At 43.4% G+C, this 24,464-nt stretch overlaps 1 protein-coding gene and 1 non-coding gene across 2 annotated transcripts in view; both read right to left on the bottom strand.

Moving 5' to 3' along the window:
* The window catches only part of ARHGEF4 (Rho guanine nucleotide exchange factor 4), a 558,628-nt gene that overhangs the window by 113,385 nt on the left and 420,779 nt on the right, over window positions 1-24,464 (bottom strand). The gene's annotated exons all lie outside the window — the stretch shown is intronic.
* Window positions 9,690-9,827, bottom strand: LOC114817723. The gene has a single exon (XR_003765585.1). It is a non-coding gene; the product is annotated as a small nucleolar RNA SNORA7 (small nucleolar RNA).

The following is a 24,464-nucleotide window of genomic DNA, read 5'->3' as shown; positions in this document are numbered from 1 at the left end:
GTAAGCACTTAAATACCATCATCCTCATCATCATCACCTTGTGACTCGCAAGTCTGTACTCTATTCACTACACCATGCTACTCGTAGGAAGAATTTCGTTATTTTCTGATCATTACCATGGGCAGAAAATGAATGAAAATAGGCATTAGAGAAGAATCAATACATCAATCAATGGTACAGTGTAATGTTAGTGAGAACCAGCATGGCCTAGTGGATAGAACATGGGTCTGGGAGTCAGAAGGACCAGGCCTCAGCTACGTGATTTGTCTGCTGTGTGACCTTGGGCAAGGCACTTCACTCCTCTGTGCCTCAGTTACCTTACCTGTAAAATGGAGATTAAGACTGTGAGCTCCATGAGGAACATGAATGGTGTACAGGGCCTGGCACATAGTAAACGCTTAAGAACTACCATAAACAAATACCGTCGATCGATTGTTCTACACAAAGTAGGTACTTGATAAACACCATTGACTTTTTTTCATTGTTGTTGGTTTGTGGCATTTGTTAAGTCAGTCAGTCAATCACATTTGTTGAGTTCTTACCTTGTGCAGAGCACTGTCCTAAGCCCTTGGGAGAGTACAATATAACACAGACACTGTTCTAAGTGCTAGGGTATATGCAGATTAATCAGGTCAGGCACAGTCCCTGTCCAATGTGTGGCTCATAGACTATATAGGAAGAGCAGATATCGGATGAGGAAACTGAATCACAGAGAAGTTAAGTGACTTGCCCAAGGTCACATAGTAGACAAGTGGAAAAACTGGGAATAGATCCCAGGTCCTCTGGCTCCAGCCCCATTCTCTTTCCACTAGGCCATGCTGCTTCCCAGGCACAGAGAGTCCTAATTGTCCTCTTTACCTCCATATGAGCAAGGAACGTGTCTGCTAACTCTGCGGTATTTTACTCTGCCAATGCTTAATACAGTGCTCTGCACATAGTGAGTGCCCAATAAATACCATTGATTAATTGATTGATTTAGTTGGCCAGTCAAACATTCATTGTCTATGGCAGAGTACAAGATCAGCCCTGGGTCCCTCTGCCTAGCCAGGCTAGACCTGGAAAATATCCTTTTTCTCCTACAGGGAAAAAAAAAAAACCAACAAGAAAAATCCTAACAGTGACTGATAAAACCGTACATCAAAGAGCCTGATTTCAATTAGAGAACACAAGATACAATCTAGTCTGACACTCTGCAAAATCTTACAAAGAGCAGATGCATTCCTAGTGGAACAAATGTAATAAAATGTAGCAGAGAGATGATCAATCATAACAAAAAAAAATGCTTTTTGGCAAGATCTCTAACTGCACATGTGGTAAAATTCATTACTGAAGAAGCCACATGATGGGCTCCAACACAGGGATGCAAAATGCACAATTGGAAAGCTTTGCAATTTGCAGCAGTGCTCAGCTTGAGTTGCCTAGTGTGCAACTCTAAGAGTTCAAGTTGACATGCCTAACTTCCAGGTCAGTAGGCATAATAGCACTGAGAACTCTGAAAGGCTCTGAAGTGGTTCTCTGCATGAAGATGGTGGTCTGAGGTGGCACCCTAATTGGCATAGTAGCTAAAATAACAACCCACCCTCACTAATAGAAGGGAAATACTCCAGCAAAATGTCAGATGACGTGAGTGGCAGAAGGAGCAGATGAGACGCTTTGGACAGATGAGCTTGTTAGAGAGAGCAATGGACACAGAGTGTTCACATGCTAACCCTTCCCATCCCTTTAGGCAAGCTCTCCATGATGTACTGGATAGAGCAAGGGAATGGAAGTCAGAAAGTCATGGGTTCTAATCCCGACTCTGCCACTTGTCTGCTGTGTGACCGTGGGCAACTCACTTCACTTCTCCGGTCCTCTGTTACCTCATCCGTAAAATGGGGATTGAGACTGTGAGCCTTTCTGGGACAGGAACTGTGTCCAACCTGATTTGCTTGATTCCACCCCAGAACTTAGTACAATGCCTGACAGAGTAAGTGCTTAACAAATACCACAATTATTATTATTATTATGATTATTGTCACTATTAACAACTGCATTGGGACTATTCACCTATTCATCCTCCTGCACAGAATTAAACAGATTGGGCCAGGGATTGATGCCATCTTAAGCCGGCCTTGGGTGGAAGAGGGGAGAGTGATAATGTGTGCACTCTAGTACCAAGACACTACAACAGGCTTTTTTTAAAAATGGCATTTGTTAATTATAATAATAACTAATAATAATAATGTTGGTATTTGTTAAGTGCTTACTATGTCCTGATTAGACTGTAAGCCCGTCAGTGGGCAGGGATTGCCTCTATCTGTTGCTGAATTCTACATTCCAAGCGCTTAGTACAGTGCTCTGCACATAGTGAGCACTCAATAAATACTATTGAATGAATGAATGTGCAGAGCACTGTTCTAAGCATGGGGGTAGATACAGGGTAATCAGGTTGTCCCACGTGAGGCTCACAGTCAAACCCCATTTTACAGATGAGGTAATTGAGGCACAGAGAAGTTAAGTGACTTGCCCACAGTCACACAGGTGAAAAGTGTCAGAGCTGGGATTCGAACCCATGACTTCTGACTCCCAAGCCCGTGCTCTTTCCACTTAGCCATGCTATTATGCACTTACTATGTTCCAGGCACTTTTCTAAGCGCTAGAGTAGATACAAAGTAATCAGGTTGGACACAGTCCATGTCCCACATGGCGCTCACAGTCTTAATCCCCATTTTACAGACGAGGGAACTGAGGCACACATAAGTTAAATGACTTGCTCCAAGGTCATAGAGCAGACAAGTGGCAGAGCTGGGATTGGAACCCAGGTCCTTCTGACTTCCAGGGCCATGCTCTATCCACTAGGCCATGCTTGCATAACATTTTCTAAAAATTTCTAATTGCAGAGCCTGTAGAATTTGCAATGGCTCTGACCACAATTTACCAGCTCTCTCCTAGTCACCTCTGCTGTTGGCTGCTTCTCCCAAGGTCCCTGAACTAAGGGTCTCAGAGCATATACTTACAGTATTTTTGTTAAGCATTTACTATGTGTCAAGCACTAGGCTATGCACTAGGGTTGATATAAAATAATCAGGTTTGACACAGTTCATGTCCCATCTGGGGCTCACAGACAATCTCTTTTTTACAGGAGAGGTAACTAAGGCACAGCAAAATTAAATGGTTTCCCCAAGATCACACAGCAGACAAGTAGCACAGACAGGATTTGAACCCAAATCCTCTGACTCCCAGGCTCATGCTCTTTCCACTAGGCTACACTGTTTCACATGAGTGATTCTCTGGCAAAACTAAGTGACAACATCTCCCAAGAGCAAGCTGTTGGATGCTTCGGCACTAAAATAGAACTGCTTCACTTTCCAACATCCAGCCATATGAAAGATTATGGCATTTGTTAAGTGCTTACTATATGCCAGGCACTGTTCTAAACACTGGGATAGATATAAGGTTGTCCAGTTGGACACAGTCCCTGTCCCACAAGGGGCTCACAGTCTTAACTCCCATTTTCAGATGAGGTACCTGAAGCACAGGGAAGTGAAGTGACTTGCCCAAGGTCACACAGCAGACAAGTGAGCTGGGATTAGAACCCAGGTCCTTCTGACTCCCAGGCATGTGGTCTGTCCACTAGCCCACACTGATTCTCTAGATTAGATATGGAAGGTTGAGATTATCTACATATAACTAAAGCTAATCCAGAGAGGAGGTCCTTAGAAAATATTTGTCTTTCATAAAAAAAAGAATCACAAACAATAAAATACTCACAAATCTCTGCGAGGGCATATTCAAATTCCCTATTTCCCTTCCAGAGATCTGACATTCATTCTGAGAGGAATTTATTTATGGCTTGCAAAGCATTCTGGGAATAGGAATCCAAAAGGTCATCAGTTCCATTTGATTCCTCGAATTCCCAAATCCATCCCAGTCGGGAGCCAAAGCTTTAAACATTGGAGGAAGCATTCATCACAGCCCCACCGACAATCTTTCCTCATTTCTTGTGTCTTAAGCATAATGTACACATCCATCCAGTCCAAAGAAACAATTCTTGTTTCCCAAAGTTTCACCAGGAGTTCCCATTTTGGAAAGTTCATGTAAAACTCTCTTTGTAGCATTGTTATGATTTGGATTTTACTTTTGAATTGCGTAACACCTTCAAAGCTTTCTGAAGTCTGGCAAATCTCACAAGTCCTGGGGACTGCAGACAATATGTGGTTTTTAATGTGTCAAATCAAAACCCATTCTTCAGAAGAGCTACAGTGAGCTTTGTAAATGAATAAAGCATTTATGCCTCTATTTTTATTCACAGAATGCTAATCTTCAGAACAAGCCCCCACAGAGAGGTGAGAACTGTTGTCTCTATCAATCAGATGAAGAAACTGAGGCGCTTTAACAGTGAGCCAGAGTTGTTGAGCTCCGTTAAGGTACTCAGTGATTTCTACCTCAGCGATGGAATTGTCCTGCCATCAAATCTTATTTTTTTTTTTTTAACGCCGAGAGAAGGGAGTGAATGTTATACATTTAAGATGTCAGTTTTTTCAGTTTGGTTCCCCACCTGGACTTCTTCAGAAAGAAAAGGTTATTTGCTGAGGATGTCCGGCAGCATTGGCAAGTAGTTACCAGATTAGCATGTGGGTAGAGATGGCTTCATCATGCATGTGCCCATTAGTAAGGTGGTGAAGGAGAGATGCTGGGAACCTGCTGGAGTTTGTTTAGGGGAGTCATTTCCTCTTCAAGAAAAGAATTCATTTCCTCTGAAAGAAATTCCTTAACCTCCCCCCAGGGAGTTTTTTTAATGGTTGTTCATGTTTCCTGGCTGCCTCAGTTTTAGGGTCACACTGGGGCATACGGAAATGTGCTTTGGTGAAGGATATGTGGCTCCAAATTAGGAGACCATAGCTTCTTCAACTCTTCTATGAATCGACGCCTTATCATGCCAGGAGAGTTTATGTATGCTGATGAAGCTTAGAACTATGCCAGATAGGGCAACCCATAATGGAAAGGTCTAAGTCAAAGTGTCAGACAAAATCAGTTCACCTGTGCTGGGCCGCATCATCATGGGAAAGAGTCAAAGGTGGATGATCAAAAGTGATCAAAATGTCAATCAAAGACTGTGGCAGAGACTCAAGTTTTTACTGTGTGGAAGAAGGCAACGGAAAACCACTTCTGTTTAATGAGAAAACTGTACAGATACACATACCAGAAAGAACTAAGGACGGAAGATGGGCTGTCTGAAGAGGGGGTGTCCATGGAGTCGCTACAGGTCGGAAACGACCCGTCGGCATTTGAAGAAGAGCTTCTTCGAAGCTACAGGGTGGAAACGGAAGCTGTCTCCCAGGGAAGCTAGATCAATCAATCAATAGTATCTAATGAGAACTTACTGTGTGTTGAGCAATGCATTAAGTGCTTGGGAGAGTACAATATAAACAGAGTCAGTAGGAACAGTCCCGGCCTTCTAGGAGTTTATAATCTATCAATCATTCCATCAACCCATCAATGGTATTTATTGAATGCTTACTGCATGCAGAGCACTTTACTAAACACCTGGGGAGAATACAAGATAATTGGTAGACATGATCTCTGCCATCGGGGGCTTGCAGTTTGTGGGAGGAGACAGGCACTAAATAAATTACAGATGGGGAAATGGGAGAGTGAAAGGATATATACGTAAGTGCTGGGAGGTCAAGTACGCAGTATCAAGTGCTTAGAAGGAGGGGTGAATATCAAATGCTTAGAGGGTAAAGATCCAAGCATATAGGTGGGTGAGTAGGGAAATGAGAGCAGAGTCAGGGAAGGCCTCTTGGAGGAAATGTGATCTTTAGGACTTTGAAGGTGGGGAGAGTGGTAGTCTGTCAGATATGGATTTAGTTGGGGAGATAGGCATTAAAACAGATTACAGATGGGGATGCAGCAAAGTATAATTGCTGTGGAGCTCGAGGTGGGGTGAGTATCAGAGTGCTTGAGGGGTACAGATCCAAGAGCACAGACAATGCAGAAAGGATGCCAAATGGAATGGAAAGAAACAGCTAGCAACTCTGGAGAAATCCGGCCAATTCTCCTCTGCTATAGATTGGCACTGTAAACAGATGTGAACTTTAGACTCAATTAAGGATAATCCAAAATCCATTTTACAAGAACTCAAAGGCTGGCAGAAATAGTCGGCTGAATCAATTGAATAGAAAACAAGCTTTATCATCTCTTGTGCTGCACTTAAAAAAGAATCATCTCTCTTGAAATAAAGCAGAATACTCCTCCTATAAACATTACTGGTCTTCATTGGATTTCTTTCTTGGTGCTTCCAAGAAGGCATCGGCATGGCTTAGTGGATAGACCAAAGATCCAGGAGTCAAAAGAAGTAGGTTCTAATCCCAGCTCTGTTGTGTGACCTTGGGCAAATCAGTTAACTTCCTTGAGCCTCAGTTATCTCATCTGTAAAATGGGGATTAAGACTGTGAGGCCTATAAGCAAAATGGACTCTGTCTGACCAGATTTGCTTGTATATACCCCAGCGTTTACTACTGTGCCTGACACAGTAAGCTTTAACAAGGACCATAAAAAAGGAAAAAGGCATCCCAGAAGGTCATAAACATGCAGTCCATACACCTACTTCATTTTCTAGCCTGCCTTCATTTCACTGGTTAAAAGTCAGTCCGTCAACTGTATTTATTGAGCATTTACTGTGTGCAGAGCACTGTACTAAGTGCTTGGGAGAATACAACAGACACATTCTCTGCACACGAGTTTACAGTCTACAGGAAGGAGCCAATGCCAGGTTTTCTCTATTGCTAATAAGACACTATTCATTTCAGCTGTAATCTAAGGTCCATTTAAGCAAACCTCATATTTTGAAAGATGAACTATTTACATCAGAAACAGTCTTGATGCTATGGTCCAGACAGTAAGTTTTACCAAAAAGCAGCCTTGTCCTCACAAAGTCATGCAATTGATTGTAAATCTTTTTTCAGAAGAACCTAGGTGTTTTGGACTGTGGGTAAATCTAAAGGAAACCAAAGTGATGTTTCAGCCTGCACCAGGGAATAATAATAATAATAATAATAATGGTAGTTAAGTACTTACTATGTGTCAAGCACTGCTCTAAATGCTGGGGGTGGATACAAGGTAATCAGATTGTCCCACGTGGGGCTCACAATCTTAATCCCCATTTTACAAGTGAGGTAACTGAGGCACAGAGAAATGAAGCAACTTGCCCAAGGTCACACAGCAGACAAGTGTCAGAGCCAGGATTAGAAGCCCTGTCTTCTGATTCCCATACCCGTGCTCTTTCCACTAAGCCATGCTGCTTCTCTATTAGCTTACAAGGAGCTAGATATGGCATTTGCATGAAGTCCAGAACTCACAGATGTAATACTAGTAATAACTGTGCTTTGTTATATATTGAGCACTGTTTCACTGGGCTAAACTCAGGGAAATACAAACAGATAAAACACCAGTTCTGTACCAAAGGGTGCACCCTGCAGACAAATGGTGGAGCTGGGATTAGAACCCAGATTTTTGTGACTCCCAGGCCCATGCTCTATTCACTAGACCATGGTGCTTCTCAACTTTTAACTGGGTCTCAATTACCTCATCTGTAAATGGAAATTCAATACTTGTTCTCCCTCCTTCTTAGAATGTGAACTCCATGTGAGTCAAGGACTGTATTTCACTTGATTACCTTGTATCTACTCCAACATATAGCACAGTGCTTTTTTTTAATGGTATTTGCTAAGCACTTCCTATGTGCCAGACACTGTTCTAAGTGCTGGGGTAGTTAAAAGCTAATCAGGTTGGATACAGCCCCTGTCCCACATGGGGTTCCCAGTCTTAATCTCCATTCTAAAGGTGAGGTAACTGAGTCACAGAGAAGTGAAGTGATTTGACCAAAGTAACACAGCAGATAAATGGTGGAACCAAGACAAGAACCCAGGTCCTTCTGACTCCCAGGCTGGTGCTCTAACCTCTAGGCCATGCTGCTTGGCCCATGGTAAGTGCTTAACAAATACCACAATTACTCTTACTATCATAGAGGTACACATTTGGAAACATGTCCAAAAACATGTCCAAACATGTTCTAAATTTCATGCCCTCCCTGGAAATCCTGACACCAGCCTGCCCCTGACAAATTCCAACCCTGAGTTTTGCCCATTCACCCTGTTGCTGCCTAGGGAAGCTGGATGCAATCCCCAATACTTGACAGGTGGCAGGGGATTAGAGGGACAGCTAAAACTCTCCATCCCCATGATTCTCAGGTGGCATTAGTAGCCAATCAAGAGGCAATTAGAAAGGCAATCAAGGGGTTCCAAGAAACTCACAGCCAAGAGTCCTTAAGGAAACAATTTTCAACCCATCCTGAAGGTAACAAAAACTGACTTTGGGGTGGTAATACTTCAATCTTGTTCCATTAAAAAAATGAATTTCAGTTGTTGATTTCTTTAAAATGAACCACAGATTTTATTTATTTAGTTATTTTAATAGCATCTGAACTAAGTGCACTGTACTAAGCGCTGGACTAGATACAACTAAATGGGTGGGACAGAGCCCCTGTCCCACATGGGGCTCAGTCTTAACCCCCATTTTACAGATGAGGGAACTGAGGCCCAGAGAAGTTAAGTGACTCACCCAAGGTCACACAGCAGACAAGTGGCAGAGACGGAACTAGAACCCAGGTCCGCCGACTCACAGGCCCGTGACTTGCCCATGTCACTGATTGCCGATGACTTAACGGAACTGATTTTGAAGTGCCTCATCCACTTAAAGATAGAGAAGTCTTGAAAAACAGATGTGAAAAGAAATGTTGGCCCTCTCTTATCAGGCAGTCCCGTACCAGACAGAAACCTACTGGTCCTTAGAACCCACGCATTCTTCTGATATTCCTCTTTGTGTACTCCGACAGGGCTTCAGCCTGTCAATGGACACCACTGAGCTCATTCTTAACTTTCCTGTGCTGAAGATTTTCCCTGTGCCTCAGACTTCAAAGCATTAAGTTGTTTCCTTTAGTTAATTATTTATTTTATTTTAAAATTATACCCTCTGGAAGAACACCTTAGGGTGGCAGTGGAGAATTCACCAATGAAAGGACTTAACAAAGAGAAGGAACAATATGAGCAACAAAAAGAATTTTTAAATATCTATCAGTTTCCTTTCAGATAAAAAAAAAACAAAAACAAAAAAAACTAGCAGTTCAAGAGGATGATATATATACCCCAAAGACCAGTAGATTTGCCCAAAGTAGGTGGAGATAGCAGACCCAACAAAGAACTGGAAAACGAGATGCCATTACTGTAATTCAAGTTCTTCTAGTCTTGCCACTCACTTATGATCTTGGGCAATCCCTGTCCCTGTTTTTTCAACTGTAAATTTTTTTTAAAACTATAAGGCAGGGGAAAAGCTGACTTAGAAAAACTTTGAACCATGCTATGTGGACTTTTGGGGGAAATTTTTAGAAATGTGCTACATAGGGTAGCTGAGCCAGGAATAAATTGTTGTTGTCTTATGCTGGAGAGTCATGTCCGACCCTTAGCGATGCCATTGACACATCTCTCCCAGAACACCCCACTCCATCTGCAATCATTCTGGTAGAGTAACCATAGAGTTTTCTTGGTAAAAATAAGGAAGCGGTTTACCACTGCCTCCTTCCATGCAGTAAACCTGAGTCTCTGCCCTCAACTCTCTCCCAGGCTGCTACTGCCCAGCACAAGTGAGTTTTGACTTGTAGCAGACTGCCTTCCCCTCGCTAGCCACTGCCCCAGCTAGGAATGGAATGGATAGGCCTCTGCTTGACTCTCCCGCCCTTAGTTGAGGCTGGTAGAGTACTGGAAACTCTCCAGGTGTGACCCTGAGAGGTAAATAAATAAATAATCATGGTTGTTTTTGAGGGCTATACCTCATGAAACAAGTTATTACTTCTGGGGTTCTCTTTTAAGCTAAGTTGCAAGTGTGAACTTTCCTCACCACCTTAGTAGGTTCTTAAAGACCAGGTGAAGCACAGTCTCAAATCACAAAAACTCTGTGGACCTTTGAGAAACCACCCTGTCAGAGAGACCTCATTGGTGGGCAATAACCAGGGGAGAGTCTGCTTTCCCTGAGGAAAGACTTAATGATGATCAGGATACCAGCAGGAAAGCTAAGAAATATCACCCAGCCCTTAATGAGATAAACCCATCGGCAAAGAAGGACTTATCCTTATGTGTAACTGATGTGGGAGGAAGTATAGAGCTTGCATGAGTCTTTTCAGCCTCACTCATCTGCAAGGATAGGAACTCCCCATCAGTAGAATAATTTTCTAAAACCAAAGACATCACAACAGTGAATAAACACACTCAAGTCTCTGGGCCATCTTTTAAGGCAATCTCTTCTGAATGATCTCCTCACACTTCCTTTTTACAACATAATCTTTCCGGTAGCTACTGGTGGATTGAAAGTAGTAGCACAACCAAAGACATGGGGCTTGGGGTCAAAGGTGCTACATGAGAATGCAATAGTGTTATAACATCACCTATTATTAGAATGTTTTGCTGGTGTCTGCAGGTCTTTCCTGTTGAAACTTTGATGGTCTCCATCAAAATGCAACCACACGACAACAAAAATCCTCTGTTTCTGGTATTATTTAGCTATTAATAGGTTATAAACATCTTTGAAGTGGAAACTATTATTGTTCTGGGTCAAGATTGGAGGATTATTTTCACATTCCTTCTCATGAACTCAGAATTTGTTTTCTGAGAAGCACAAAGACTCATCTATTCCAAATAGTTTCAGTCACTATCTTTATGACCTTCTGATGAAACATTCTTCGGAAAACCATCCAAATTTTCACTTTGCCTAGGCTTTATCGTGCCAGTGCACCTAAGGACTAATCAGGATTTGAACCATAAAAAACTAGGTACCGATCCTTTCCCCCACTACCACTCTTAGATTGCAATTCCTTTCTGGGACAGGGACTGTGTCCAATCTTGCTCATCTTGTATCTACCCCAGTGCCAAGTACAATACTTTGTACACAGCAAGTGCTCAACACATACTGCAGTAATAAATGATTATTATTACTGAGAACACATTTTCCAGCCCCTCATTTCCATTAGTCTCTTCGATTATACCAGATCTGTGATCCTGTGACCATTCCCTCAATTTAAGTCTTGGAACTAATCAATCAATTCATTCAATAGCATTTATTGAGCACTTACTATGTGCAGAGCACTGTACTAAGTGCTTGGAATGTACAATTTGGCAACAGATAAGAGACAATCCCTGCCCATTGATGGGCTTACAGTCTAATCGGGGGAGACAGACAAAAACAATAGCAATAAATAGAATCAAGGGGATGTACACCTCATTAACAAAATTAATAGAGTAATACAAATATATACAAATGAGCAGATAAGCACAGTGCTGAGGGGAGGGGAAGAGAGAGGGGGAGGAGCAGAGGGAAAGGGGGGGAAAGGGAGCTTAGCTGAGGGGAGATGAAGCGGGGGCAGAGAGGCAGCAGAGGGAGCAGAGGGAAATGGGGAAGCTCAGTCTGAGAAGGCCTCTTGGAGAAGGTGAGCTCTCAGTAGGGCTTTGAAGAGGGGAAGAGAATTAGTTTGGCAGAGGTGAGGAGGGAGGGCATTCCAGGACAGCAGGAGGATGTGGGCCAGGTGTCGACGGCGGGATAGGCGAGAATGGGGGACGGTGAGGAGGTGGGGGGTAGAGGAGGGGAGCATGCGGGTGTGCAGTAGAAAGAGAGAAGGGAGGAGAGGTAGGAGGGGGTAAGGTGATGGAGAGCCTTGAAGCCTAGAGTGAGAAGTTTTTGTTTTGTGCGGAGGTTGATAGGGAACCACTGGAGATTTTTAAGAAGGGGAGTGACATGCCCATAGCGTTTCTGCAGGAAGATGAGCCGGGCAGTGGAGTGAAGAATAGACTGGAGCAGAGAGAGAGAGGAGGAAGGGAGATCAGAGAGAAGGCTGACACAAAAATCCAGCCGGGATATTATGAGAGCCTGTACCAGTAAAATAGCCGTTTGGATGGAGAGGAAAGGGCGGATCTTGGCGATATTATAAAGGTGAGACCGGCAGGTCTTGGTGACGGATTGGATATGTGGGGTGAATGAGAGAACCGAGTCAAAGATGACACCGAGGTTGCGGGCTTGAGAGACGGGAAGGACGGTCGTACCGTTCACAGTGATAGGGAAGTCAGGAAGAGGACAGGGCTTGGGAAGGAAGATAAGGAGCTCAGTTTTGGAAGGAGCTCAGTTTTGGACATGTTGAGTTTCAGGTGGCGGGCAGACATCCAGGTAGAGATGTCCAATTGCATTTACTGAGCACTTACTGTGCACAGAGCACTATGCTAAGCACTTAGGAGAGTTCAATACAGAGTTGGTAGACATGTTCTCTGCCCACAAGGAGCTTAAAGGGAGAGACAGACATTAAAATAAAGTACTGCTATGTACATAATTACTGTGGGGCTGAGGGTGGGGTGAATATCAAGTGCTAAAAGAGTTCAGATCCAAGTTCATAGGCAATGAAAAGGGGGGAGAGAGTCAGGGAAAAGAGGGCTTAATTGGGGAAGGCCTCTGGGAGGAGATGTGATTTTAATAAAACTGAAGGTGGGGAGAATGGTGAACAGAGAGGGAGTTTCAGGTCAGCGGGAGAACATTGGCATGGAGTAGGCAGTGAGATAGAGGAGCTCGAGGTACAGTAAGTTGACACTGGAGGAGTGAAGTATGAAGATTGTCTTGTAAACTCATAAATCATGGTATGTCTGAATCAATTGGATGTGAGGTTGTAAATTTTGAAAAGGAAGGTAAGTTTTTTAAGTAGTGGTAATAGGCATAGCTTTACTGATTCCCACTGAATAATAAAAATAACTGTGGTATTTGTTATGTGCTTACTCTAAGCCAGGCACTGTTCTAAGTAAATCAGGTTGGACACAGTCCCTGGCCTATATGGGACTCACAATCTTAATCCCCATTTTACAGATGAGAGAACTGAGGCACAGAGAAGTGAAGTGACTTGCCCAAGGTCACACCAGAAAAGTGGCAGAGCCAGGATTAGAACTCAGGTCCTTCTGTCTCCCAGGCCCATACTCTATCCACTAGGCCCCATGCAGTACACTGTACTGCAGGCGTGGGAAGAACTGTAACTAGATGATTGACCATCCTGTCTCCATTCTATCTTCTTCCAATATTGTACTAGACATCCTGTCCCCGTTTTATCTCCTTCCTGTGGGAGATAAATCAATTATGTTATCTTATATGAACGATTCCTAAGAACTGGGTTCTGATTGGAGGCTGGAGTACAGGCAACACAAAGGGATTGGGTAGGATTTTGGACGCGCACTGGAAGAGTTGCGGTCAAGTGGAACGTGGAAATGCTCACAAATAAAGGTACCAGATTCAGATGGCTCCAGGCTTTTCATCACTCATACCCCCCCTCCACCCCCCCAGAGTGAACGGGTGGGCAGCCACTTTCTGCCTTTTCCTGCTCTCTCGACTCACTCTCTTAAGTCTGTTCATTTCTACACCAAGGTCACGAAACCCTCTCATGTGATTGTGAGATCAGAGTCATTTCTCTGATAAATTCCATAACAGAACAGACCAAGCAAGTGGTACGTTCCCTGGCTACAAGGGACTCACACTCTAATGAAAAATGATTTACAGTATTAAAAATGGAACCAAAACTCTTTTCCATCTGTCTCCCCTACTAGATTGGGTCTACTAACTCTACTAACTCTAACTGTACTCCCCTAAGCTTTTAGCACAGTGCTCTGCACACAGGAATAGTTCAAAAAATGACAATGACTGATTGAATTGTGGAGCAAGGAGGCTGAGGCAAGGTCAGAATATTTTACTGAAGCAAAGAGACATGAACAGCCAGAGAGCTGGAATCTGAGCATCCATAAATGCTCTGAATCCAGATTCTCCTCTACAGTATTATAAAGCTTTCCTACTTAGCAGTAGCAGAACATAACCAACCATCACCTCATCCACATTCCCTGTGCCACCTCCGCAGCAACAATCAGGGAGTGGGAAAACTGGAAAAAAGGTGGGAATCACATGTTGCAAAGTAGGGGGAGGTGCAACTCTGAAAAGAAGAAATGCCAAACTAAAGTGGCAGTTGCTTTTGGGATTTGCAGATGAATCAGCACATATGTAGATGCGTGCCTTGGAAACACAAGGATTGAACTGGGCATTTCCTCATTTTCAAGAGCTGCCAGGTTTTGGTTTTGCCATAGGGGAGGAAAATGCCTTGTGCAGTGGAGACAGAGCTATCAGAGGCCTGTCAGAAATGAATTGCTGATAATCCTTTATCACAACAAGTTCCATTTGTGAAACAGGCCCGGGGCCTGACTCGTCCCACTCCCAACTCACATTCTGAGCCACGACTAGATAGCCCCCCAGCTCAGAAGGAAGTGGTTGAAGATGAAAGGAAAGGAGTTATGGTACAGATTCATTTCTGGGCTTTCCAAAGGATAACAATATCATTCTGCTTGCCAAAAAATAGAACCCAGGAATCGGGACACCTAGATTCATGTTTTAGCACCAACATTTGTTCCTAATTATGCAGAGCTCAGCTTTGCCATGTATCTCAATATAGGTAAATTAAATTTATGTACTTCTTTACTTCTTCCCCTTCCCCCCCCCCTTCTTGTCCTCCTCCCTATTCCTCCACCATCTTTCCAAATTATCATTACTCATTGTGATGCTACTGTTAATCACCATTAATTGATTCCTTTCTTAGAGATGAAACCTAACTGACTAGACTATCAGTGTGGATGTATAGAGGGTGGAGAAGCCATTTGTCTTATAGTGGACAGTCCAGTTTTTAGCTGGTCTGTCCCCTGCCTATTCCTGGGGGTGGGTAATAATAATAAGAAGAAGACGAAGAATAGTGGCATTTGTTAAGTGCTTACTATGTGCCAGGCACGGTTCAAGCGCTGGGATAGGTACAAGATAATCAGGTTGGACACAAGTCCCTGTCCCACATAGCGCTCAGTTTTAATCACAGACAAGGGAACTGAGGCACACAGAAGTGAAGTGACTTGCCCAAGGTCACAGCAGACAAGTGGTGGGCCAGGGATTAGAATTCAGGTCCTTCTGACTCCCAGGCCGGTGTTCTATCCACTGGACCACACTGTTTGTTAAAGAGGTGTCCCCTATTCTTGAATGCGATCAATCAATCAATCAATCAGTGGTATTCACTGAGAGATTACTATGCACAAAGCACTGTACTGAGCACTGGGAAAAATACAATAGAGTTGGTAGATGTGTGATCCTTGTCCACAAGGAGCTTACAGTCCATGCTAATGGTCACCCCAGTGAAGGAGAATGAGGAAAAATCAGAAAACTGAAGAAAATGACCTCAAAAGAGTGAGTGGGCTCATGTCTTGATGTAGTACAGAAAATGGAACTCTTCTGGGCCAGGGATTGAGCCTGACCTGATTATCTATCGTGTATCTCTCCCAGCATTTAGTATAGTGCTTGTTACATAGTAAGAGCTTAACAAATACCACTATAATTACATTTTGGGAGCAAGATCAGTCATGTGTGCTACCAAAAGGCTCTCAATTTGGCAACTCTTTCCACATGGCTTCTTAGATTTGAGGAGTAGGTGCAGCTTAAAACACCGGCTTCCCTAACTCCATGCATTCTCTTCCCCAGTAGCACTTCTGGTGTTTCCTTTGGCCCAATCTGCAGTTCAGAGTGGAGAAACAGGGGAAACTCACTGAATTGGTATCCATAAGGTCCTAACAAAGGTGTGCAGTTTTGGCACAAGTAGTAGATTCTGTCTGCACTGGGTCCTGGGCACTATGTTTTTTTATTCAAAATTCAAAGAAACTCTGCTTAACCATCAGCCGAACGTCAAATCTGAACCTCTGAGATTCTGCTGAATCCAACCTTTGACCAAATCTTCCTTTCAGAAAACCAGTTTGGTTTCTTGGGATGGGAAGCATTGCGGTCTAGAGGAAAAACCATGAGTCTGGGAGTTAGAGGACCTAGAGCTTATCTCAGCTCCACTACTTGACTGCTGCATGACTTTGTGCAAGGCAGTGAATGTCCCTGTGCCTCAGTTGCCTCAGCTGTTGAATGGGGATTCAATATCTGTTCACCCTACTACTTGGACTGTGAGCCCCATGTGGGACAGAGACTGTATCACATCTGATTATATACTCCAGTGCTTAGTAGAGTGCTTGGCACATAGTAAGAATTAAAAAATGCCACTGTTTTTATTATTAGTAATAATAATAACAATAATAACATAGCTTCGACTGTCAACCCACAACAATGTAAAATGAAGGCAACCAAAGACTTCCTGTCCAATTATCAGGGCTGACATACAGCCCTCTAGGAAAGTCAGTCCAGAAAAGACATGGGTTAGAGCCAAAATATGTAGCACAAAGGCTCTTGCTGATTGGTTCTAGATTCCCCTACTAGCCATGAATGTACATTTCCCAGTCCAGCCAAGAAAAATCCTAGAGGCTCAAAGAAATGCACAGGTAAATACAAATAATATGAAATTAAATAGAAACAATTAGTAACATCTTCCATAATGGCCACACTGATGAATTCCCAATAGTTTAGGAAACAGCATGGCTTTACTAGGCCCACGGATTCTACTCCTGTTCTGCCACTTGTCTGCTGGGTGATTTTGAGTAAGGTACTTCACTTCTCATCTGTAAAATGAGGATTAAAACTGTGAGCCCCATTTGGGACATGGACTGCTTTCAACCTGATTAGCTTGCATCTATCCAAGCACTCATTACAGTGCCTGGAACTTAGTAAGAGCTTAATCAATCAGTCATATTTATTGAGCACTTACTGTATGTAGAGCACTGTACTAAGCACTTGGGAGATTACAACCCAACAATCCTGCCCACAATGAGATTAACAAATACTATTTAAAAAAATAATTGAACAAGCTGGAGTCAAAGACATAAAGTAAAGCCCCAAATGCCTCAATCTGTGAGAAAGTAAAAAAAAAAAACACTCGTTCTTTCCATTTGGGCAGCAGGCACTTTGGAGACCTTGGGGACCTTAAATGAGACTCATTCACTCCCTTTGTTCTCAGCCCAGTCAGCTGCAGTTTAGAGGGGCCTGGCAGTTCTTGCTGTGGGGACCATGTTGCTTTTTTCAGAGGATACACTCTCACAGCCAGCTGCTTGTTCATCTAGGGGCCAGCATTCTCAAATTCAAAGAAAAGTATCTTTGTACAATGCTTCTCTTTCCTTTCTCCCAAGAGGATGGCCCCCACGACATTTCCCTACCCTTTAGCCCACTTGGCTTGGACATGCAGGCCATGGCCACGCCAGAGGGAGGCAGATGGAGACGGCATCTTTGGCCCATCAGCTGCAGCCACATCACCGATGGGCTTGTATTAGGCCTGGAGGAGCAACAGCCCGTGGAGTCGTCTAACCTCTGGCTGCCACCGTCTATCAGATGATGGAGCTGGGGAACTTCAGTTTCCGGGCAGGGGCCTCGTCTCAGAAATGGAGTGTGGTTTTCTCCCCTCCCACCCCATCTCTAGGCTGACTGGGGGCAGTAGCTGTAATGGTTCAGCCACTGGATAGGATGTGGTTAGGCTGTGGTGTCTCAGCACTGGAGACCAAGAAGAGATGTATCCGTAATGAAGGCAGAGTTACTAATAAGGGCTTTGATGTGCCACACTTGGACTAACTCCTTCGCTCCTCTTATCAGCTTCATTCCATCCCCCAAAGGGAAGGGTGATGGAAACAGACAGCCTGGCAATATTCAGAAGGGTTTGGCTTAGAGAGAGAGAGAGAGAGAGAGAGAGAGAGAGAGAGAGAGAGAGAGAAAGAGTGTGCGTTTGCATGTGTGTGTATGAGAGACTGAGAGAGTGTGTGTGTATGAGAGACAGAGAGAGACTGAGATAGTCTCTGTGTGTGTGTGTGTGTGTGTGTGTGTGTGAGAGAGAGAGAGAGAGAGAGGAAGAGAGACAGACTGAGAGAGTGAGAGAGAGGTGTTTAGAGGAGAGATAGGGGACCCATCTGTGGTGAGCCACAGAGAGCAAAAGTGAAGAGAGATGGGGAGAAAGAGACGGGGCAGAAACACCTCTCATGTAAACATCATATCCCTTTCTCAGTTTCTTTCAAACTCACAAGTTTCCATGGCCAACATGCTTTCTTCCAGAGAAACTCAGATGAACGAGCGATGATGAAACAGCGACCGAGGTGGATAATTTTGTCTTGTTATAATTAGCTGGAATTTGCTAATTAGCAACCTGTCTCAGATGCCCAGTGGAATGATCAACACACTGCTATGGCTGGAGAGAGGCTGCCTGTTTTGGTTAATGTATTTAGAGTGCCAGGTTCGAAGGGGAAAGAGAAAGCTCAGGCAGAAATTTGGCTCCCTTTACTCTTCCTCTGGATTACAGTTATGGTGAGAGGCCCAATAATATAACAACTTTGGGTTCTACCCTGAGGATGCTCTTCAAGTACAAATTTCACCTTAGAAACAATCCTTTAATTTCCATGTGTGTTCCAGTTGCTGCCTTAGGATTAGGAAGCTGAAGCTGTTTTATGCTCAAAGTTTAACCAACCCTTGAGATTTAAGTGATCTTAACCTTCTAGCTAGAGCCCATCAAGGGTGATTTGGACTGGAATCTAATTTTGTGTCACAGTAATGGCTCTAGCAGAAAAAAGACATCATCTCATGGAACTAAAAAGTTATTTCCTGTGTCTGCTCTATCCTCATCATTTCCTGGTTACGCCACCTCCACAGCACTTACGTAAATATGCTTATGCTCTACTATTTCCCCTATTCCTAATCTATTTTAATGTCTGTCTTCTCTGAAGAATCTAAGCTTCTTGTGGACATAGATCATGTCTATGAACTCTATTGTATTGTACTTTCCCAAGCCCTTAGAATGGTGCTCTGCATTCAGTAAATGTTCGCTGAATGCCATCAATTGATGGATTGATGGATTGATCTCCTGCCTGGATTGCAGCATCCTCTTCCTGGACAAATCCCCTCCACAAACTTCTACCCCTCCATCAAGTAAAAAATAACAATATCATGGTATTTGTTAAGCACAGTGTGCCGAACACTATACAAGGTGCTGGGGTTGATACAAGATATAAAGATCGGACACAGTCCCTGTCCCACATGGGGCCTAAATTCTAAAGGGGTGGGAGAACGGGAATTGAATCCCCATTTTACAGATGAGGAAACTGAAGCACAAAGCAGTTAAGTGACACCCAAAATTACATAGCAGGCAAGTGGCAGAGCCAGGATTAGAACCCAGGCCTCCTGACTCCTAAGTCTGCGCTCTTTCTGCTACCCTTCTTTCTCCAGGAGACATTTTCCAACTAGTGAACAACTGCCTGTTTTTCTCTTTCCCTGGCCACTCCCTCTTTTCTGGTTTACGTTGAATTACATACTCCACTGAATAATTCATTTATTCATTTTCTGCATAGTCATGCCATTACCTGCTGTACACGTAATTCCCTACTGCACCCACTGTAGGTATACAATTTATGATTTCTTCTTTCTCCCATTAGATTGAAAGCTCGCCCAAGGCAGGGATTGTACTTACTCTCCCAAGATCTTAGTAGGGAGCTTTGCACAAAGCAAACACTCAAATCTATTGAAAAACAATGTCTGTTCCTCTAGGTATCCAGGGGTCTGGACAATCTAAGAGAGGTTACAATTGCCTTCACAAGGGAGTCAAAACTATGCACATACAAGGTGAGCTGAATGTTTCTCCTCTTCTTTAGCTTTTCCAGTTACCTCTTTCAAAACCCAGAGCATCAAAAAACTTGGAAAGATACCCCCTTCGTTATAGCAACTGGGACAAACTTCCAGGGAATTTGAGGGAGCAGCCTTCTGCCTCCCTGGATGATCACAACTCCAGCTTTGTTTGCTCCTCTCATACACCCGAGTCATCAGTATCCTGTTCTTTAGCTTGTCTGCCCCTTATCCAACACAGATATGGCACCAGTCACACCCAGTGTTTCTTATTTATGCTTCTGCCCCAGCAACTCTTACTGCCAGGTTCTGTAACTGAGAAGAGGTAGCTGAGGTCAGAGGGACCCGGGGAAAGACCAGGGTGGCTCCTGAGCAATTGAGAAGGTCAAAGCACCCCGGAGAAATGCTCTAGACTTGGATAGATTCTGTCAGAGTTATGAAAAATGGCAGCCCCATAACATCATCACATTTTGCCATGTGCCAGGATAATGCCTGTGGCGTCTAACGTGTCTCCTTGGGCACACTTTTCCCCTGCCTGCCTTTGCTAGCCACTTTTCTCCACCAGGAAGGACAGAACAAAAATACATCTCCAAGCTGTCCATTTCCTGGAAATTCCTCTCGTTTTAATGTCTCTGGACCAAATCCAGGGGCAGCCAAGCTCGTCATAGTATAATCCCAAAACCACTTTAAGACTGCGCTAAACAAAATGAAGCTAGCCCCTATTGTGTGTGTACAGTAGCAGCTGAGCCACTCTTGCCACAGACTACAAAATGCTGACCTCCAAAATACAAATCTTCCACTTCAGAGGATGAATGGATGAAATCAGTGCTGGGCTTTTCTGGCTGTTTGAGGCTTTAAGCTGAAATTTACGTGTTTTCTCTATTTTTCTGCCTACCACCAATTGACAGATATGGTTGTGATTGTCGGGCTGCTAGTAGGCTGGGTTTTCTGGCGTGGGTTAACGCTGTAGCTCTATTTAGACAGAGAGGAAAGAAACACAATCCCCAAATTGCATGGACTGTACACATTCACACCTAAAACTTCACTTTCTTTTTTCCCTGTTCTTTCTACCAACTATGACGGTGTCATTTTAAATTTAAAAACCCCAAGAGAAGGAAAAAGCAAATTTGCTCAGGGCAACCTTGCTTCCATGTGTCAAAACAAAGCCAAGCAAGAACTTCAAATAGCTAAAGAAAGAGGATTGTTCCCTCACCGGTGTCACTGAAAATATGATTATATTTTATCACTCGGTAGGACAGGAGAGGATGTTATTTGTCAGTGCCTGATTATGCTAAAGGTAGTAACCTGGGAATGCTTTAATCTAATATTATAGCACAGGACCCTGGCTATGAGGGTATTTAATAAATATTACTGGAGAGTATTAATGCCAGCCCAAATTTAGATTTCAGATACAGCCAAAATCACACCTTTAAAAATGTTTTTCAAACTCTTACTATTCAACTTTAAATAAAAACGACAAAGACTTTCATCCTCAGAGACTCTCCTTGGGGATGTGAATTCAGTGAGACTGAAGAGACGGATTTATCACCTCCCTTTCCCGCCTCCCTGTTCCCATCCTGGTGTTGAAGCTTTAGCAGCTATTCCTTGCAGCTAGGGCCTCCAGATGGGAGACTCACATTCCCTTCTTGCCTTATTAGCAGAACAGGGTTTCCACCACTCTAAAGACGTTCATGATGCATGTCACATTTCAACAATTGGTCAACCTCATCTAAATCTTCAAATTGAGTTTCAGCCTAAAGGACCTGGTTTTGACCACTTTGCCTTGGACACCTTCCATCAGGTAGCAGCCTGGCATAGTGGACAGAGCCTGGTTCTGGGAGTCATAAGTTCTAATTTAGTTCTAATACAACTGTGTCCAACATGATTTGCTTGTAGCCATTCCAGCACTTAGTAGTAATAATAATAATGATAATGTTGGTATTTGTTAAGCGCTTACTATGTGCAGAGCACCGTTCTAATTGGTGCTGTCAATTGGTGCTGGGGTAGATACAGGGTCATCAGGTTGTCCCACATGAGTCCATTTTACAGATGAGGTAACTGAGGCACAGAGAAGTTAAGTGATTTGCCCACAGTCACACAACTGACAAGTGGCAGAGGGGGAATTCAAACCCATGACCTCTGACTCCCAAGCCTGTGCTCTGCCTGGCACACAGTACAGTGTACTGTACACTGTACATAGTATAGTGCCTGGCACATAGTAAGCACTTAACAAATACCTTAATTATTCATTATTATTATTATTATCAGGTCCTTGCCCAACACTCATTTGGAGATAGATGTGTCAAGCACTGTTCTAAGCTCTGGAGTAGATGAAAGTTAATCAGGTCAGACACGGTCCCTGTGCCAGGTAGGCATCACAGTCTAAGACATGGGACTGTAAGATTGTTGTGGGCAGGGACTCTCCCAAGTGCTTAGTACAGTGCTTTGCACATAGTAAGTGTTCAACAAATATGATTGAATGAATGAATGAGGCTCACAGTCTAAATTAACATCTTGTCAATCAACCAGTGTCTGATGGGTAAAGAACATTGTACTAAAAGTTTGGAAGAGTGCAAAAGAAGCGGAAAAAAGAAAAAGGAAAAGAGAAGACATGATCCCTAACCAGGGGAACTTGCAATTGAGCTAATTAATAACTCAATTGACAGTATTTCTTGAGCTCTTATTGTGTATAGAGCACTGTTCTAAGTACTTGTGAAAGTACAATACAGCAGCTGGCAGATGTGATAATAATGTTGGTATTTGTTAAGCGCTTATTATGTGCCAAGCACTGTTCTAAGCACTGGGGTAGATACAAGGCAATCAGGTTGTCCCACGTAGGGCTCACAGTCTTCATCCCCATTTTACAGATGAGGTAACTGAGGCCCAGAGAAGTTAAGTGACTTGCCCAAGGTCACACAGTTGACAAGCAGCGGGGCCGGGATTAGAACCCATGACCTCTGACTCCCAAGCCCAGGCTCTATTCACTGAGCCATGCTGCTTCTCACTGATCCCTGCCCACACAGAGATTGCAGTTCATAGGGGGAGACAGACAGTAAAATAGATTAGGGATAGAGAACATAGTAGAGTATAAGAATATTTACGTAACACTTTGGAGCTGAGCTGAGTATCAAAGTGCTTCAGGGGTACACAGCCAAGTGCATAGGGGACCAGGAAGAGGGCAAATAAGGGGCTTAGCCTGGGAAAGTCCCTTGAAGGAGTTGTAATTCGAGGAGGGTTTTGAAGGTGGGAAGAGCGGTGGGCAATGTTGATGATGGGAAAATGTGACCTGGGGAAAAGATAAATTAATTGGGGAAAGCCCCTTGGCTCTCAACTCTGCTCTTTTCTATAACTCTGTTTTATGGTACTCTCCCAAGTGCTTAGGATAGTGCTTTGCACACAGTAAGTGCTCAATATTTTCCATTGATTAACTGATTTTCTCCAATAGCTGAAAATAATATTTATTTCTCTTTCTCTCTCAACACATACAGATAGACACAAACATTCACTTGCCATTATAATTCCTATAGCAGCTCAATCACAATGATTTGATGTAAGCAGTTCAAATGCCTGAGGACTCTCCACACTTGGGAGTGAAGACGTTATCTTGACATTTTCAGTTTGGGTCTTCCAGGCAGGCAGTAGGCAATGATGAGACTCTTCCCAGGGCCGACAATGGTGTCGAGGAACACACCTGGGACTTGAAGCCATTTTCTAAACTTTACCCTCTAAACTTGAAATTTTCTTACATGAAGTGGGTGGTCCCTTTGAAACAAGCCCTCATCAAACTCCACATATTTTATTTTGAGTCTTTAACTGTTCTTTCTTTGTATTTCAGGAGTGAGATGGATATATTTAACCTTAGAGATTTAAGGTTCAAAAATTATGTCTCGGCTACTACATCGGCTGTTCCATTCAAAATAAATCCAGTTTCAGGATTTGAATTGTAAAGTGTAGTACTGAGGGCTTAACATATGCAGGGCACTGCATCAGAAGTATTTACTGAGTGCTTAACGTTTGCAGGGCACTGTATTAAGTGCAACCTTTTAGTGGAATTTTGTGTAAATATGCCAACCTATATAATCCACATATAATTTCCTTGACCCAAGACTCTCAAGGATCCAAAGAGCTAATAATAATGTTGGTATTTGTTAAGCGCTTACTATGTGCAGAGCACTGTTCTAAGCGCTGGGGTAGATACAGGGTAATCAGGTTGTCCCACATAAGGCTCACAGTTAATCCCCATTTTACAGATGAGGTAACTGAGGCACAGAGAAGTTAAGTGACTTGCCCACAGTCACACAGTTGACAGATGGCAGAGCCGGGATTCGAACTTATGACCTCTGACTCCCAAGCCCGGGCTCTTTCCACTGAGCCACACTGCTTCTCGATATTTACATTGATGCTAGATATTTACACTGATGCTTCTAATAATGAGAAGCAGTGTGGCTCCGTGGAAAGAGCCCGGGCTTTGGAGTCAGAGGTCATGGGTTCTAAACCTGACTCTGCCACTTGTCAGCTGTGTGACTTTGGGCAAGTCACTTACCTTCTCTGGGCCTCAGTTACCTCATCTGCAAAATAGGAATTGAGACTGTGAGCCCCATGTGGGACAGGGACTGTGTTCAACTCGATCTGCTTGTATCCACCTTAGTACAGTGCCTGGCACGTAGTTAAGCGCTTAACAAATATCATTATTGTTATTATTAATAAAGTGGTTGATTAAGACCATTTGGAAAACAGAGGGCTGAATACTACAAAGCAAATAAAGCTCTGACTTCAATACAATTTCTCCGTGTATGCACATGCAATGA

Source organism: Ornithorhynchus anatinus, chromosome 1, assembly GCF_004115215.2.
Source record: "Ornithorhynchus anatinus isolate Pmale09 chromosome 1, mOrnAna1.pri.v4, whole genome shotgun sequence".
NCBI lineage: Eukaryota > Metazoa > Chordata > Mammalia > Monotremata > Ornithorhynchidae > Ornithorhynchus > Ornithorhynchus anatinus.
This window is presented reverse-complemented; position numbering and strand designations above follow the sequence as displayed.